Consider the following 6,406-nt stretch of genomic DNA (forward strand, 5'->3'; position numbering starts at 1 on the left):
CGTGTGCATGCGGTTGCGCTGGGCGCGGCGCGACGATGCAGTTACCCGCTGCAAAAACTGTTATGCGGACGCACCGAGAATCCACGCCACCCGTCCCCCTTTTATTCCTGCATCCATTTACCTTCATCTCTCGTCTCACATGACACAATAAGCAGACCCACGAGGACACATACGGAGAGGACATCCAGCGGTTCCAATGGCGCTCCCCGTGGCTCCAATGGCGCTCCCAGCGGCCGACGACGACAACAGCGGGCAGTTCACCACGCAACACATCGTGGACACCCACGTGAGGGGGAAGGCTCTCTCGGTGGTGTACACGAATGATCCGGTCTCAGTGGAGAGCTCCATCCAAACTATGGAGCAGTTCCTTGCCGAGGACAAGTACCAAGTGGTAGGCTTCGACCTTGAGTACACCATGGGTCGTGCCAGGCATGATCAGAAGGTTGTCGTCGCCTAGTTGTGCATGCGACATGACGTCCTTGTCTAACACTACCACCTGGCCACAACGCCTTACAAGCATTTCTCCAGGTTTATCAACAGCTCCGACTACAGTTTCACTACGGTGAAAACCACCAACGATCTAAAAGCTCTCAAGATTCAAGCTTGAAATGCTCGAATCTTGTCAACATCCAGCGCCACTACAAGGTCTGGGGCAGCGACAAAAACAAACTGAATTCCCTGGTTGACCTCGCCTAGGCCATCATCGACCCCTACTACTTGAAGATGAAGAATGAGAGAAATAAGGACAAGAATGCCTGGCATAGTGTGTACAGGCGGATTGTTGACATGAGAATGCTTGGCATAGTGTGTACAGGCACAGTGTGTACAGGCGGATTGTTGACATGAGAATGCCTGGCACAGAATGTCTGGCACAGAGACTGTATGAACAACATGTCAAGTACGTGGCCATGGACACGTACACAAGCTATGAGATGTACAGGCGGATTGTTGACATGAGGAACTGTCTTCTTCCTGCCCCAGACGGGGGATCGAGCCACAAAGTAGTGGCGGGAGCATCACAAGAAGTAGATGACTAGAATCGTTTCTCCTACTTTAGAATGCATGCAATTGTTTATCGAGGTGTGTACGAATGATCTGTATAGTCACTTATGTAATTGGATGTTTATTTCAGTTATATATATATACATGTTATTCTACTATAGACAGAGCAAATCACACGGCTTATTAGCAGCAATCATCTCTGTTATTATTGGTCTTCGCACACATTTCTGATTACGGACCTGTTTGTCGCGTATCACACACATCTTGTTCAGTTGAACTGTTTCTATTGTGTTGCCTAATCACACACCGTTCATCCTAGTGAACCGTATGTTGTATATCACACACGCCTTCATTTGGCTATCCGTTTCTTTTGTTCCTCCTCATCCCAAACAGTTAATTGAACTAAACCGTATGCCCTGCATTGCACACGCAACTAAAATCTGAACCGTGTTTGATGCATCCGTCATCGCAAACGTTTTGCACCTTTTTGATGGTTTTTTACACCACCATTTGCGACTATGGCATCGCACACAGTTTCATCGAAGGGTCTCTGATCATAGTGTCGCGTTCGGACCATCCTGCAGTAGTGTATCACTTATTCATGAGAAGTCTATAATAAAAATTCTTTGATAAAAGTTTTATGTTTAAGTTTATTGTTGTTATAATAATGAACATGATGCTTCTATGTTTGTATTTTGTTTTTATCGACACCTCTCTCTCTCTCTAAGCATGTGGACATGTTTTTTGATTTCGTTTTCGCTTGAGGACAAGCGAGGTCTAATCTTGCGGGAGTTGCTACGTCCATTTTGCATCATGTTTTCTTACTATTATTTATGATGTTTTTCTCCATAATAATGCTTTTTTGAGTAATTATAATGCCTTTTTCTCATAATATGCAAGGTTTACACAAAGAGGGAGAATTCCGACAGTTGGAAATCTAGACCTGGAAAAGCTACGTCAGGCCACCTATTCTGCACAACTCCAAACAAGCTGAAACTCCACGGAGATTTTTTATCAAATATATGAAGAATATTGGAGCAAATAACTACCAGAGGGGGCCCACCAGGTGGGCACAACCCACCTGGGCGCGCCAGGGAGCCCAGGCGCGCCCTGGTGGGTGGTGCTCACCCAGGCCCACCTCTGGTGCCCATCTTCTGGTATATAAGTCATTTTGACCTAGAAAAAATAAGGAGGGGACTTTCGGGACAGAGCGCCACTGTCTCGAGGCAGAACTTGGGCAGGAGCACTTTTGCCCTCCGACGGAGCGATTCCGCCGGGGGAACTTCCCTCTCGGAGGGGGAAATCATCATCATCATCATCACCAACAACTCTCCCATCTTGGGGAGGGCAATCTCCATCAACATCTTCAACAGCACCATCTCCCCTCAAACCCTAGTTCATCTTTTGTGTTCAATCTTGTTACCGGAACTATAGATTGGTGCTTGTGAGTGACTAGTAGTGTTGATTACATCTTGTAGTTGATTATTATATGATTTATTTGGTGGAAGATTATATGTTCAGATCCAATATGCTATTTAATACCCCTCTGATCTTGAGCATGATTATCATTTGTGAGTAGTTACCTTTGTCGTTGAGGTCACGGGAGAAATCATGTTGCAAGTAATCATGTGAATTTGATATGTGTTCGATATTTTGATAGTATGTCTGTTGTGATACCCTTAGTGGTGTCATGTGAACGTCGACTAAATGGCACTTCACCATATTTGGTCCTAAGGGAATGCATTGTCAAGTAGCAAGTAGATGATGGGTTGCGAGAGTGACAAAAACTTAAACCCCAGTTTATGCGCTATTCCGTAAGGGATCGATTGGATCCAAAAGTTTAATGCTATGGTTAGAATTTATTCTTAATACTTTTCTCATAGTTGTGAATGCTTGCGGGAAGGTTGATCATAAGTAGGAGGTTTGTTCAAGTAAGAAAAACACCTAAGCACCGATCCACCCACATACCAAATTATCAAAGTAGCGAACACGAATCGAACCAACATGATGAAAGTGACTAGATGAAATTCTCGTGTACCGTCAAGAACGCTTTGCTTATCATACGAGACCATTTTGGCCTATCCTTTGCCTCAAAAGGATTGGGCTACCTTGCTGCACTTTTGCGACTATTATCATTACTTGCTTGTTACAAAATATCTTGCTATCAAACTACTTTGTTACTTACAATTTCAGCACTTGCAGACATCACCTTGCTGAAAACAACTTGTCATTTCTTTCTGCTCCACATTGGGTTCGACACGCTTACTTATCGAAAAGAGCTACAATTGATACCCTATACTTGTGGGTCATCATATGCTCATATTGGTTCCTACATATTCTACAAAGATCTTTATCGGTCAAACCACAATGACAACATACGTAATTCCCTTTGTCATCGGTATGTTACTTGCCCGAGATTCGATCGTCGGTATCCTCATACCTAGTTCAATATCATTACACAAGTCTATTTACTCATTCCGTAATGCATCATACCGCAACTAACTCATTAGTTACATTGCTTGCAAGGCTTATCGTGATGTGCATTACCGAGAGGGCCCAGAGATACCTCTCCGATACTCAGAGTGACAAATCCTAATCTCGATCTATGCCAACCCAACAAACACCTTCGGAGACATCTTTATAGCATATTTATAATCACCCAATTACGTTGTGACGTTTGATAGCACACAAGGTGTTCGTCTGGTATTCGGGAGTTGCATAATCTCATAGTCAAAGGAATATGTATAAGTCTTGAAGAAAGCAATAGCAATAAAACATAACGATCATTATGGTAAGCTAACGGATGGGTCTAGTTCATCACATCATTCTCTAATGATGTGATCCCGTTCATCCAATGGCAACACATGTCTATGGTCAGGAAACTTTAACCATCTTTGATTAATGAGCTAGTCAAGTAGAGGCATACCAGGAACACTTTGTTTTGTCTATGTATTCACACATGTATCAAGTTTCTGGTTAATACAATTCTAGCATGAATAATAAACATTTATCATGATATAAGGAAATATAAATAGCAACTTTATTATTGCCTCGTGGGCATATTTCCTCCAGTCTCCCACTTGCACTAGAGTCAATAATCTAGATTACATAGTAATGATTCTAACACCCATGGAGTCTTGGTGTTGATCATGTTCTGCTGGTGGAAGAGGCTTAGTCAACGGGTCTGCAACATTCAGATCCGTATTTATTTTGCAAATCTCTATGTCTCCCTCCTTCACTTGATCGCGGATGGAGTTGAGGCGTCTCTTGATGTGTTTGGTTCTCTTGTGAAATTTGGATTCCTTTGCTAAGGCAATTACTCCAGTATTGTCACAAAAGATTTTCATTGGACCCGATGCACTAGGTATTACACCTAGATCGGATATGAACTCCTTCATCCAGACTCCTTCATTTGCTGCTTCCGAAGCAGTTATGTATTCCGCTTCCCACATAGATCCCGCCATGACGCTCTGCTTGGAACTGCACCAACTGACAGTTCCACCATTCAATATAAATATGTATCCGGTTTGTGACTTAGAGTCATCTGGATCAGTGTCAAAGCTAGCATCAACATAACCATTTACGATAAGCTCTTTGTCACCTCCATAAAGAAGAAACATATCCTTAGTCCTTTTCAGGTATTTCAGGATGTTCTTGACCGTTGTCCAGTGATCCACTCCTGGATTACTTTGGTACCTCCCTTCTTAACTTATAGCAAGGCACACATCAGGTCTGGTACACAACATTTCATACATGATAGAACCTTTGGCTGAGGAATAGGGAATGACTTTCATTTTCTCTCTATCTTCTGCAGTGGTCGGGCATTGAGCCTGACTCAACTTCACACCTTGTAACACATGCAAGAACCCTTTCTTTGACTGATCCATTTTGAACTTCTTCAAAACTTTATAAAGGTATGTGCTTTGTGAAAGTCCAATTAAGCATCTTGATCTATCTCTATAGATCTGGATGCCCAATATATAAGCATCTTCACCGAGGTCTTTCATTGAAAAATTCTTATTCAAGTATCCTTTTATGCTATCTAGAAAATCTGTATTATTTCCAATCAACAATATGCCATCCACATATAATATTAAAAATGCTACAGAGCTCCCACTCACTTTCTTGTGAATACAGGCTTCTCCAAAAGTCTGTATAAAACCATATGCTTTGATCACACTATCAAAGCGTATATTCCAACTCTGAGATGCTTGCACCAGTCCATAAATGGATCGCTCGAGCTTGCACACTTTGTTAGCACCTTTAGGATCGACAAAACCTTCTGGTTGCATCATATACAACTCTTCTTTAAGAAATCCATTAAGGAATGCAGTTTTGACGTCCATTTGCCAAATTTCATAATCATAAAATGTGGCAATTGCTAACATGATTCAGACAAACTTAAGCAACGGGCGAGAAGGTCTCACCGTAGTCAACTCCTTGAAATTGTTGAAAACCTTTTGCAACAAGTTGAGCTTTGTAGGCAGTAACATTACCATCAGCGTCAATCTTCTTCTTGAAGATCCATTTATTCTCTATGGCTTGCCGATCATCGGGCAAGTCAACCAAAGTCCATACTTTGTTCTCATACATGGATCCCATCTCAGATTTCATGGCTTCAAGCCATTTCGTGGAATCTGGGCTCATCATCGCTTCCTCATGGTCTATTAACATGACTTCCAAAACAGGATTACCGTATCACTCTGGTGTGGAACGTACTCTGGTTGACCTACGAGGTTCGGTGGTAACTTGATTTGAAATTTCATGATCATCATCATTAACTTCCTCGCTAATTGGTGTAGGCATCACCGGAACTGATTTATGTGATGAGCTACTTTCCAATTCGAGAGAAGGTACAACTACCTCATCAAGTTCTACTTTCCTCCCACTCACTTCTTTCAAGAGAAACTCCTTCTCTAGAAAGGATCCATTTTTAGTAACAAATATCTTGCCTTTGGATCTATGATAGAAGGTGTACCCAACAGTTTCTTTTGGGTATCCTATGAAGACACATTTCTCCAATTTGGGTTCAAGCTTATCAGGCTGAAGCTTTTTCACATAAGCATTGCAACCCCAAACTTTAAGAAACGACAACTTAGGTTTCTTGCTAAACCACAGTTCATATGGTGTCGTCTCAACGGATTTAGATGGGGCCCTATTTAACGTGAATGCAGTCGTCTCTAAAGCATAACCCCAAAACGATAGTGGTAAATCGGTAAGAGACATCATAGATCACACCATATCTAATAAAGTACGGTTACGATGTTTGGACACACCATTACGCTGTGGTGTTCCAGGTGGCGTGAGTTGTGAAACTATTCCACATTGTTTCAAATGAAGACCAAACTCGTAACTCAAATAATCGCCTTCGCAATCAGATCATAGAAACTTTATTTTCTTGTTA

Source organism: Triticum dicoccoides, chromosome 5A (assembly GCF_002162155.2).
Source record: "Triticum dicoccoides isolate Atlit2015 ecotype Zavitan chromosome 5A, WEW_v2.0, whole genome shotgun sequence".
NCBI classification, from domain to species: Eukaryota; Viridiplantae; Streptophyta; class Magnoliopsida; order Poales; family Poaceae; genus Triticum; species Triticum dicoccoides.